This window comes from Amia ocellicauda, chromosome 6, assembly GCF_036373705.1.
Source record: "Amia ocellicauda isolate fAmiCal2 chromosome 6, fAmiCal2.hap1, whole genome shotgun sequence".
Taxonomy (NCBI): domain Eukaryota; kingdom Metazoa; phylum Chordata; class Actinopteri; order Amiiformes; family Amiidae; genus Amia; species Amia ocellicauda.
Genome location: NC_089855.1, coordinates 41,031,164 through 41,043,807, shown reverse-complemented (window position 1 = coordinate 41,043,807; position 12,644 = coordinate 41,031,164). Strand labels below are relative to the sequence as shown.

At 47.4% G+C, this 12,644-nt stretch overlaps 1 non-coding gene across 1 annotated transcript; it reads right to left on the bottom strand.

Annotated features, from left to right (window-relative positions):
• Positions 1–9,261: 9,261 nt before the first annotated feature.
• LOC136752107 (U5 spliceosomal RNA) lies at positions 9,262–9,376 on the bottom strand. Its single transcript, XR_010817271.1, has one exon. It is a non-coding gene; the product is annotated as a U5 spliceosomal RNA (small nuclear RNA).
• Positions 9,377–12,644: the final 3,268 nt, after the last annotated feature.

Here is a 12,644-nt window from a genome sequence, read left to right as displayed (position 1 = left end):
ACAGGGCGGCCTCTTAAGGCAACATGCCTGTAGGCCGCACGACAAGCCCCGGGAACACATCGACAGGGCTGTCTGTACATCCTGGAGCAGCTCAGGTGGGTGCTCGACTGGAAGGCATAGTCCGGTGGAAGGGAAAGACACGGTTCATTAGCTCCCTCAGGATGCACTTACAGGGGCAGACTGGGAGAGGAAAGGCAGGAGCCAGAGCCTGCAGGCTACTGGGGCTCGACTGCAGCCAAAACCGGGTTCCCAATGGAAGGGACTGCTCCCGTCACATCCAACCTGTAGAACCGGGCAAATGTAAGCGGCGAGGCCCAAGCTGCAGCCGCACAAATGTCTGCCAAGGGGGCACCTTGAAAAAGGGCCCACGATGTGGCAACGTCTCGAGTCGAGTGGGCCACCAGGTGATCAGGCACCGGGGTCCCGGTAGACTCATAGGCCATGGTAATGGTGTCCACAATCCAATGCGAGAGGCACTGCTTTGAAAGCGCCTAGCCCTGTGTCTGTGCTCCATAAGACACAAACAGTTGGCCTGAGCGCCGAATGTCCTTAGTGTGTTCCAAATAGTACCTGAGGGCCCGCACAGGGCAGAACAGGTGAAGCTGACTCTCTTGCTCTGAAGCGAAGGGAGGATGAAAAGCCATGAACTCAATAGGCCTGTTGACATGAAATGGAGACAGCACTTTCGGGAAGAACGCAGGGTTAGGCCGTAGCGTGACCCTGGAGCCATCTCCCGCAAAACGGACACACGATGGGTACGGACAGGGCATGTAACTCGCTCAGGCGTTTTGCAGAGGTGATTGCCAACAAAAACGCAGTCTTAAGTGAAACCAGCTTCAGCTCAGCTGAGTTCAGTGGTCAAATGGGGCTTGGGAAAGTGCATCCAGCACTACATCAAGACGCCATGTGGGCAGTGAAAGGGTTTGAGGAGGCCGTAGCCATCGAGCTCCCTTTAGAAACTGCACAGCCAGAAAATGAGACCCAGGAGGCTCACCATCAATCTGAACATGACATGTGGAGATGGCCGCCAGATACACTTTGAGCATGGACGGGGACTTGCCCTGGTCCTACAGCTCTTGTAGAAATTGCAATATGACCCCGATGGGGCAATTAATTGGGTCCTGACTGCCATCTTGGCACCAGGTGCTAAACGTCCGCCAGCGGTAGGAATACTGCGACCTCATAGAGGGAGCTCTCGTTGACTGAATAGTGGCAACTACCGCGTCCGACAGACCCCAGGCAATGAATCGCTCCTGCTCAGGGGCCAGGCCCAGAGATGGAGGAGGCTCGGATTGGTGTGCCAAAGCATGCCCTCCACCTGGGACAACAAGTCCATTCTCACTGGGAGCTGCCAAGGCTCTCCGTGGAGGAGGGCGATCAGGTCCGCGAACCAGAATCTGTGAGGCCATCGCGGGGCTATCAGCAGAACTGTGGCTCGTTCGCTCCTGACCTTCTCCAGGACCACTGGGAGAAGGGGAAATGGTGGGAATGCGTAGAGGAGACAGCGAGGCCACTTTTGAGTTAGCATGTCGAACCCTAGGGTTCCTGAGCGGTCTTGGACGGAGAACCATAGTGGGCAGTGTGTGGACTCTGCTGAGGCAAAGAGATCCACGTCCGCCCTGCCGAACCTGCTCCACAGTTCTACCACAAGCGGGTGGAGGTGCCAGTCCAAGGAGTACTGCTTGTAACTCCAGGATGTTGATATGGAGGGCCAGTGATGGCTCCGTCCACCTGCCTAGGACTCCACGTCCGTCGCAGACTGCTCCCCAACCCTGCTTGGAGTCGTCTGTCGTCATGACTGCTCGGTGGTAAACTGGCCCCAGGGGCACACCGAGGGTCAAATTGTGGGGGCTCCGCAACCAACGGAGCGCCCTCCAGCACGCCAGAGTAACTGTGACTCGGCGTGCTCGATCGTGGCGAGGGTGCATCCTGAGAGACCTGAACCACCACTGCAATGGCCTCAACTGGAGGAGGCCGAGGGGGAGGGTCTGTGATGCAGCCACTGGGAGGCCCAGCAGCCTCTGGCAAAGGGACACCCTGACACGAGCTCTCAGTTGGAAGAGGGAGAGACACGTGTGTATTGAGGCAACTCTCTCTGGCGCCAGCGTGGCGAGCATGGCAATGGATTGGAGGCGCAGTCCGAGGAAGTGTGCCTGCTTAGTTGGCGTCAGGCGGCTCTTCTCTCGATTGACCCGAAGGCCCAATTCTGAGAGGCGGCCTAAAATCAGGTCCATGTAATTTCCGAACCTGCTCCCTTGAGTGAGAACAAACCAGCCAGTTGTCTAGATAATTGAGGACGCGGACCCCCTGGCAATGCAAGGGGGCTAGCACAACATCCACGCACTTCGAAAAAGTGCGTGGCACTAGCGACAGGCCGAAGGGGAGAACAGCAAACTCGAACACTCGGCCCTCGAAGGCGAAGCGGAGAAACTTCCTGTGCGCCTGTGCAAGATGTCAGATCCACCGTGGTGAACCAGTCGCCGGGCAAGATGGCCTGGGACATGGTGCGCAGGTTGAGCATCTTGAAGCGCAGCACCTTGAGGTGGCGATTCAGGCGACTCAGATTCAAGATGGGGCGGAAACCGCAATCTTTCTTGGGCACAAGGAAGTTTGGGGAATAAAATCCCTCGCGGAGAGCAGAGTTTTTGACGTGAAGCACCACACACTGCAATGGGTCCCTCAATCGCTTCCACACCACACTCTGGAAGAGGGGTGGATGTGTCTGAAATTGCAGTGAGTAGACAACTGATATAATTTGGAGCACCCTAGAGTCTTGGGTGCAGTGTTGCCAATTGGACAGTTGCTGGGCGTTGTAACGGTGGGCCAGAGGCTGCTGGAACGCCTCAGGACAGGGCTCGGGTGGTGGAGGAGGTGGGGTCAGCCTGGGGGGGCGCCTGCCTGCCAGTGAGATACTGGTCCGGCCTGTGGCCTGGGCTGTGGCCTGGGAGCTGCGGTCGGGGGGGCCTCCCTGCCGGCGAGCTGCCGCAGACGGCCTGCGTTGCTGAGCCTGAGGTGCCACCGGGTACACTAGGGCCAGCTGCAAAGACTGTTACCTCACCCGGAGGGTGCACGAGAGCATCTCCTCCACAGAGGGGCCAAAAGTAAAGCCCGGCGAGATAGGGGCAGTGGAATTAACCTATGGAAAATCCAACAAGCTCGTTTTTGCTGCGCCCTGGGTCCTGGCATAAGCCTCCCCTCTCCTGGCTAGGGTGGAGGCTGTTGCCGGATGGTCCCAGGTAGCCCAGACAGATGGAGCATAGGATCTCCCCACTCCAAGCGGGCAAGGTGCGCTGGCCGCGAGCGGCACAGTGGCGGGGGCGATAGGAGTTCATCGACGAGCCGAGCGTACACACGCGTGCACAGGGAAACGTGCAGCAGTGGCGCCGATCATTGTTTGCAACGGGGGCACACAACAACTGGAACGCCTCTGCAACAAGTGGAGCACCTAGCGGGCCCGCCGATGTATGTGCGTCTCCACCTGGCAACGTTTATATACACGGGGGTGCTGCAATACCAACCACACGCAACCTTGCTGTTGCTGGACTGAACACTGTTTATACCCAACACCAGGTGCTGGAATACAAGCGCCACGTAGGCCCGTAGACTTAACCACACCGTGTGTGCCGGGGTTTCCGGGGACACCGGGTGATGCGGAGTCCGGGGGCTGCGGGGCCGAGGGTAGTAGACCACCAGCCGGATCTAAAACCAAGGCACGCACACATGGACCGGGAGGGCTAGCAGTGCTCGTTCTCAGTGAACTGAGAGATCGAGATCTCCTATAGCTGCAGTTGTGGGCTGTCGTGTGGGCGCAAGCCGGCAGAGGAGCAACTCACGTGGGCGAGATCTCTTACGACACACCGAGGCGCAGGCCGGGCAGCTGGGCCTCGGATTTTACTGTTGCTGCTAGCGCTCCTGATGTTGAGGAAAAAGCCCTGTGGACATAAAACCAACACAGCAACCAGTCGGAATATGTAAGACACTATATAAACACGACTATTATTTTTAAAGTGTGCAATTTGTAGCCGAAACCGAAGCACACCGGAGCCCCGGAGCGCGTACGGAACAGAGTCAGATTAGCTATCAAAGATAATAACTAATAACACAAATAGACACAGACAATAATAACAACGGTGGTGACAGCACAGCCGTGAAGCCAAATTACCGAGCAATAATAATTGTTAATAAACAATTGTAAGAGAAATTGAATGCTTGGTTTTTTAGTCAATCTAAATAAATAGTTGAACTGAAAACTCATAGTCAATTGGTTTCTCTTTTAAGATTCTTTTTAGAGGGAATATGCGGTCAAGTCACAGAAGTGAAATAATCATTTATTTTGACAAAAATAGGAAACTAATATAATTCACTTATATTACTGAAAATAAGCAAGATTAAGCTTCTGCTGGATTACAGTAAGAAACAGATAATACCCATTTTCTTCTTTCTCCTCACAGTACAGCTTATAGGCCAGTCTGGTCAGGCAGGAAGCAGTGTGTCTCTCTCTGTCTCCCTCCAGCTGTCTTGTCTCTCGTTGCAGGATGAAGAAGTTAAGAGAACTAAAATTCTCTTTGTTTTCCTTTTTATAAGGTTTCCTTCCAACCAATAGCATTTTGCTACCACCATGACTTGGGTGTCTTATGCTAAAGTAATCTAGAAGTGGGGGGTCATTTTGAATTTGGCTAGGAGCCAATCAGAGGACAGGTCCCTTTTGGTCTCTGGTCATAAAGATAGGGTTACCAGGGCTACCAGGGGCTACCAGGGGCTACCAGGGAGGAGATCTGTTTCCTCTACCAAACCAAATGGTATAGAATTTCCCATAGAAAAATACATTCTAACAAATAATATCTTACACCTTTGACCACAAAACACACAGGCATCAGTCACATCATGATCAATAATGGACAGAAAGGAATTCACTGCTAAAACCATATGCTGAACCTGCCACTGTAAATCCCCAGCTCTCTTATTCAGGGGGGCTGTATACAGGGTTCCCCAAGCTGGGCGAACTGCACTCTCAACTAACAGCTTCCCTCTCCAGGGTGAATCAGGGACATCTTTTAACTGTGCAAAATGAGTAGTTTTCAATACAAACTGATACGGTGTCTTATTATTGGCACTAGAAAAAACAACATCAGAGACTTCCTTCATCTGTAAAATCAGATCTGGCCTATCCTGCCTGAGCCGCATGGAAGGGGAAAGCTTCAGCTCAATGAAAAGCCTCTGTCTATCGGATTCACTGCTCCCCATCCAAACCTCCCCCTGCACACCCAGCCCCTTCTCCTGCAGGGCCACACTCTACTGAGACAGCAACACCCCTACCACTCGCACTGAGTGCACCTGCAGCCTTCCTGCCAAGGCCTCCACACTCATCCAGCCACCCCCCCTCCCCATCACAACCTGCCCCAGCCTGGTCACACCTGCCTTAACCAGCCTGCTGTGCAAGCCCTGAGACTCCAATACAGGGAGCCGCAGTGCAGGGTTACACAGCAACGGCTCTCTCAAAAGCCAATAAGCCCCCAACCTCTCCATGTCTCTTCGCACCCGCACTAGCCGCCACGCTTTCAAAACACTATGGTAAAAAAGTGGAACCCCTCTGAGATCCAACTGAGACATGTCTGTCACAAACAATTGCCTGTCCAGCTACAGCCTCTGAGAACAGCAGCTTCCAAACTGTCTGTAACCTGAACACTGCCACCCTGCTGGTCAGGTCTAAAAGTCCCTGCCCACCTTCTGCTACTGGTAGAAAAAGCACTCTCTGCCTGATCCAGTGCAGCCCGTCCCAAAAGAAATGGAGCAGGATCCTCTGGAGTCTGGTGAGCACACCTGCTGGCGGCTCCACACACACTAGCCTGTGCCACAGCATTGAAGCCACCAGATTACTAATGACCAGCACCCTCCCTCTGTACGAGAGCTGGGGGAGCAACCATTGCCAGTACCCCAACCTCTCCTGTACCTGCTCCTCTATCCTCTCCCAGTTCCTCTGCATTGCCTTCTCTCCCCCCAGGAACACCCCCAGACACTTTAACTCCCCACTACTCCACTGCAGCCCAGCTTGCAAACCCAGGGGCTGCCGCCCCCCAACTCCCAGAGCAGCACCGCACTGCTCTTCATCCAATTAACTCTTGCTGATGACACCTGCCCATATCTCTCTAGGCTCTCTTCCAAAAGCACAACGTCCCAGTCCCCTACCACACACACACACACACACATCGTCTGCATATGCACACAACCGAACACACACCGCACTGCAGGACGGGATGCTCAGACCAGTCAACACAGTCCTCAGCGTGTGCAAGAGAGGCTCTATGGACAAGGAATACAGCATTCCCGATAGCAAACAGCCTTGTCTAATCCCTCTCTGCACTGGAAATGGGGCACTCAACCCGCCATTGATTTATAACACACTAAAAACATTATTATACAAACATTTAATCAGTGTCAAGAAATTAGGGCCCAAACCAAAAGCTTCCAAGGTATGGAACAAATACTTATGATCCACACCATTAAATGTTTTTTCTTGATCCAAGGAGATCAAACCTGCTTGAAAGCCAAACAACCTGGATGCCGACATCAGGTCCCTCACCAAAAAATGTTTATCAAATATTGAGCGCTGTGGGACACAATAAGTCTGATCTGGGTGCACTAGGGATCCCATAACTGGACTGAGACGGTTGGCAAGAGCCTTTGACAAGATCTTAAAGTCACAGCACAAAAATGACACAGGTCTCCAGTTGGAGATTTAACATAAATCACCCTTTTTAGGGAGCAGTGAAAGTACTGCCCACCTGCAGCTCAATGGCAGCTCACCGTCCAGCACACCCTCTTCACACACACAGTCCATCCCAAGTACTGGTCACAGAGCCTTATAAGAACTCCACCAGCAGCCCGTCCAGTCCTGGCGCCTTTCCGTTGTTCAGGCCCTGCAGGGCAACACTGTTTTCTAGTTCCTTTTCTAGTTTTCTCAATCTAAACCTTTCCGGATTCTCAAGCTCCGCAGAGTCCCGTATCAGAGCTTGTGCTGAGCTAACAAACTGTTTTAAATCAGGAACAAAGGACCCACATTCACCCCCCTATTCCCTTTATTTTGTTGCAAAAAAACAATAAGACTCTGAGCACTATACCCCCCTTACCGGGGATCTGCCACTTCCGACATTTGAGAAGAGTCAGTAATACCCTCCTCTACCTGCACTGCCTGAGCCCGCTGCAGGCCCGTGGCTTCCCCCGCCGCACTGGTTCCTGCAACCAGTTCCTCGGCACCAACTTCATCCACCCGCTTCTCACGCTGTCGTGCATCTCCTGCCCCGACCTCCTGTACCGGGCAAGTGCTCCGGATGTGCCATATATATTGTAGGTGTCATGGCACAAAGTAAACACGACCTTGAACTCTCACCTGGGGTTCTCCAGGATCATGTACACCTGTCTCCGAAAAGACACGACATGCCAGAGCTCTGGGGCTTTACACACCAGCGGGATATGCTTCACACCCGACATGAGTTTCCCGTACCGCTGCAGCTCTCATTCAATCAGCAGACTGGGAATGAAAGGCGGGACATTAGAAATGGTTAAAAGAGTCACCGGATTTGCCAACGGAACTACCTGAATGAGTGACTGGTTGACAACAATCCCCTGTTGTAAAACCATTTGCACCAGATCTTCCCTGGCCAGAAAAACCACTACGGCTTTACTCATACAGGAGGCTGATTTAACATTCTTGCAGACCACTACCTTCCCCACCGCAAGAACACACTCCTCCACGGTAACCCGTTCAAAAGTCATAATTTTAATGGCGGGCCGACACGTCAGATTTTCCAAAGCAACCATTTTAGAACCACCACCGGCCCTGGCCATGACAGCCCTCCGCTCACCCCACTTCCTGACCACAAAAAGCTCCACAAGGCCAAAACCAGAAAAGCACACAAGGAAATGACGTACACCCTCCTTCACAAAACTCCCACCACAGAGAGAGAGAGAGAGAGAGAGAGAGAGAAAGAGAGACATTAAAACAGACAGACACTAACACAGCCACAAACCCACCTACTCTCACACACACACACACACACAGTCTATCTCTCTCTCTCTCTCACACACACACATACATAGACAAAGCCAGCAAGACACACAGAGCCAGCCAGCTCAGCGATGACATCACGAACCTCTCTCTGAGCTGACTGCTATGACATCACAGAGCACGTGCATTCCGTTGCTTGCCGTCTGTCAACCACTTAGTCACTGCCAGCCAGACTGCCTATATAATATATATATATATAATATATATATATATATATATATATATATATATATATATATATATATATATATATATATATATATATATAATTATCACAAAACACTTTCTTCAACTTCCTTTACAGAGTCTTCAAAAGCTATCAGACTTTAGCAGCTGGTGTTTGAACATACATATAATTATACAGCATTTTCTGCAGCTTCGCAAGACCTAATTTTAAACAATGTTGGTAAATTAGATAATTAGTGAGGACACTGTATTTCCATTTCTTCCTCCATAATTGCTAAAATATAGTTTTACTGACATTTTATTGACCCTACCACTGCATAGGACACATCTGTAACATGAATGCAACTGAATGGCACATACATTGAAAACTACGGAGAATTGAGACAAATCCAATTTACACTTCATAAATAATCTTAAAACGTTTCCAACCAAGGCAAAACCCACTTTAAATACGTTCATTCACATGTCTGGTAAACAAAAAGAGAGATTGTTACATATGTTCCCTATGATGCATCTACAGAGCGAGAGACAAATATGTTCCCTATGATGCATCTACAGAGCGAGAGACAAAGAGAGAGAGAGAGAGACAGAGAGAAACAGAAAGACAGACAGACAGACACTAACACAGCCACTCACCCACCCACTCACACACACACACTATCTCTCTCTCTCTCTCACACACACACACACACACACACACACACACACACTATCTCTCTCTCTCTCACACACACACAGCCAGCAAGACAAACAGAGCCAGCCAGCTCAGCGATGTCATCACGAACCTCTCTCTGAGCTGACTGCTATGACATCACAGAGCACGTGCATTCCGTTGCTTGCCGTCTGTCAACCACTAAGTCACTGCCAGCCAGACTGCCTGGCTGGCTGGATGGGGGGGCTGTTTGCTGCTGCTGCGTACCTTAGCAAGCTTATTTGCTTGACCGGCCTTCCTCCTCCTCCGCCCACATGCCCACCTATGCCCGATCTGCTGTTCACCTGGATCACAGCTCCGCCCCAACAAGGCAGAGCCTCCCAAGAATGGTACAAACTCATCCACGTTCCCCTCCATGGAAAGCTTTAGCAAAAGGCAAAAGCGTTATAAGTAATGAAGAGGAACCTGAGTCCAAGACGCTTCCGACCAGCCATACATATTTGTGTGTATTAAAGATCACATTTTATTACATTTTGTTTTTCTGTACTTTATTACATCTTATTGTGATTTATAATTTTATTGTTTATTTTCCATATATTTGTATGTATGTATGTATGTATGTATGTATGTATGTTTGCATGTCCAATTGCTTTGACCATCCAAATGCACTAAATTAAGAGACAGAGAGAGAGAGAGAGAGAGAGAGAGAGAGAGAGAGAGAGAGAGAGAGAGAGAGAGAGTACTAGGGCACATCTGTAACATAAACTAGGGAACATTCGTAACATGCTTAGGGAACCTTTGTGACATACTAAAAATACATACTGGTAAGATGTTGGGCACATTTGAAACAACAAAAATGGCATTTGGTTATTTATTAGGGACATTTATACCAGTCTGTGCAAATATCTATGCATATTCCAATGTTTGCTGCAGGACTTACAGATTGAGTGAGGGGGTAAATATGTTTGATTCAGAACTAACCACTGCTTCCTCAATTTTGTTTTAAACTTAATTTAAAAGAAAAGTGGGCTATACATTGGTCTGGAAAAAAGGAGCAGTGGTCCCTAAGACAATTCTTTTAGTTTTTTTAACACATTTCCTAAAACCCATTTTCTGTAAAATATGTTATCAACTTGCATTAATATATCATCCAAACTACAATCATACTGTAAGAGAATTTAAGATTGCTTGGTTTTTCAGTCATTCTAAATAAATAGTTGAACTGAAAACTTATAGGTCAATTGTTTTTTTTTTATGATTCTTTTTAGAGGGAAGATGCGGTCAAGTCACAGATGTTCAATAATCATTTATTTTGACAAAAATAGGAAACTAATATAATTCAATTATATTACTGAAAATAAGTAATATTAAGCTTCTGCTGGATTACAGTAAGAAACAGATAATACCCATTTTCTTCTTTCTCCTCACAGTACAGCTTATAGGCCAGTCTGGTCAGGCAGGAAGCAGTGTGTCTCTCTCTCTCTCTCCTCTCCAGCTCAGTCTTATCGTTGCAGGATGAAGAAGTTAAGAGAACTCAAATTCTCGTTGTTTTCCCTTTTATAAGGTTTCCTTCCAACCAATAGCATTTTGCCACCACCATGACGTGTCTTATGCTAAAGTAATCTAGAAGTGGGGGGTCATTTTGAATTTGGCTAAGAGCCAATCAGAGGACAGGTCCTTTTTGGTCTCTGGTCATAAAGATAGGGTTACCAGGGCTACCAGGGAATACCAGGGGCTACCAGATGAAAGGGAGGAGGTCTGTTTCCTCTACCAAACCAGATGGTATAGAATTTCCCATAGAATAATACATTCTAACAAATAACATCTTATAGTACAAAACAGGCATTAAATTAAGTATTTTAACCACAAAGTATTGGCTACAGTTATGATGCCTACTTCACTGTTCATATGCACACAGTTTCTGAGGTCTGGACCACTGCACAGTAGTCACTAGAGTTGTAGTCCAGACCACTGCAAAATTCGTGCAAAGTGATCTAGAACACCACGCAATGGCCCAAGGACCACTGCAAACTTGGATTTCAATGTTTTTGTGTAATCCATGTTGCAATAGCACCTACCATGTTCCTTTGTGGTGAGCTGGTTAATTCTGTTCTGGGAAATCCACAATCCTGCAGGTTTAATAAGTCTCTCTACACATCAGTCCCTGAGTACCTTCAACTAATGGTAATTTTGACCAATTAAGCCCAAGAATTGAGTCGATTAAGTTGTCAAGGACTACCCAGTAAAGACGTGAACTCACGACTAGGTCACACTGTGAGATCTCCAGAGCAGACATTACACTGAGCTCAGTGTGAGCTCACATAGCGCTTTTCCACCGACATGGTGCCGGTAATGGAGCCAGAGCCGCTGCTCGGCCTGGGATCCAGCTGATCTTTTTGTGAACTGACCCGCTTTTCCACCGGTTTTGGAATCGAACGCTGACGTCACTGGATGTGGGCGTTCCCAAGCGTGGAGTAGAAGTGGAGAAACACAGCAATAATAATCAGCACCGAGGCGACTGCGTCTTTAACATCACAATCAAACTCATTCCGCGTCTATGGCAAATCGTAACCCATATGTTACAAATGTTCCCTAAATATGTGTTTTGCAGAATACACAAGCAAACGTTATGGAATATCAGCATTTTATCAACACACATAATAGACCTTATTGTTCTTTAACATTGATGAGAATAATTAACAAGAATTAACTTACTGTTGAAGATGTAACCCTTACCCAGTGGCTAACCCTAACTCTATGTTACAAATTTTCCCTAAAAACTTTTTTTGCAAGATCAATAAAAAACCTTTAGGAATTTTAAACTTTTAAAAATACACATAGGTAATACCAATGTGCTTTAACAATGCCGAAAATAATAATGCGTTTATCTTTAATAGTGAAGATATTGTATAGATGTATATCTTTCATATACACAAATAGAAAAAAAACGGTTTCAAAACCGAATATAGAACTGAAACTTTCAGACAATCCATGAAAAATTGAATTTAAACATTTACAGTTCTTAACAATTCTATATATAAATTATATTCATAACCCTAACCCTAACACTAACCCTTACTTTAAGTTAAAAATGTTCCCTAAACACTTATTTTGCAGGATCAATAAAAAACTGTCAGGATTTTCTAAACTTTTACTGACACACATAGTTAAAATCAATGTGTTATAACTTTACCACAAATAATAATCCGTATATCTTTAATTGTTTTGACATTATTAAGATATAATGCATCTTTCACATAGGGAACATTTATAACATGATAGGAAAAACAAACAAATGATGTAACTTTGAAAATATTCAATATTACAGCATACAATTTGTCAGGCTTCATAAAAATGGAATTTATGACATACTCTGTAAAAATCAAGCAAACAGCATTTGGTGTTCACGAGAAAAAAAATATGAGATCAAAGCTATCAGACTTTAGCAGCTGGTGTATGAACACACATACGATTATACAGCATTTTTTGCAGCTTCGCAAGACCTAATTTTAAATGTTGTTGGTAAATTAGATAATTAGTGAGGACCCTCTATTTGCATTTGTTACCCTCTATAATTGCTAAAATAAAGTTTTACTGACATTTTATTGACCCTACCACTGCATAGGACACATCTGTAACATGAACGCTACTGAATGGCACATATATTGAAAACTACGGAGAATTGAGACAAATCCAATTTACACTTCATAAATCATCTTAAAACGTTTCCAAACAAGGCAA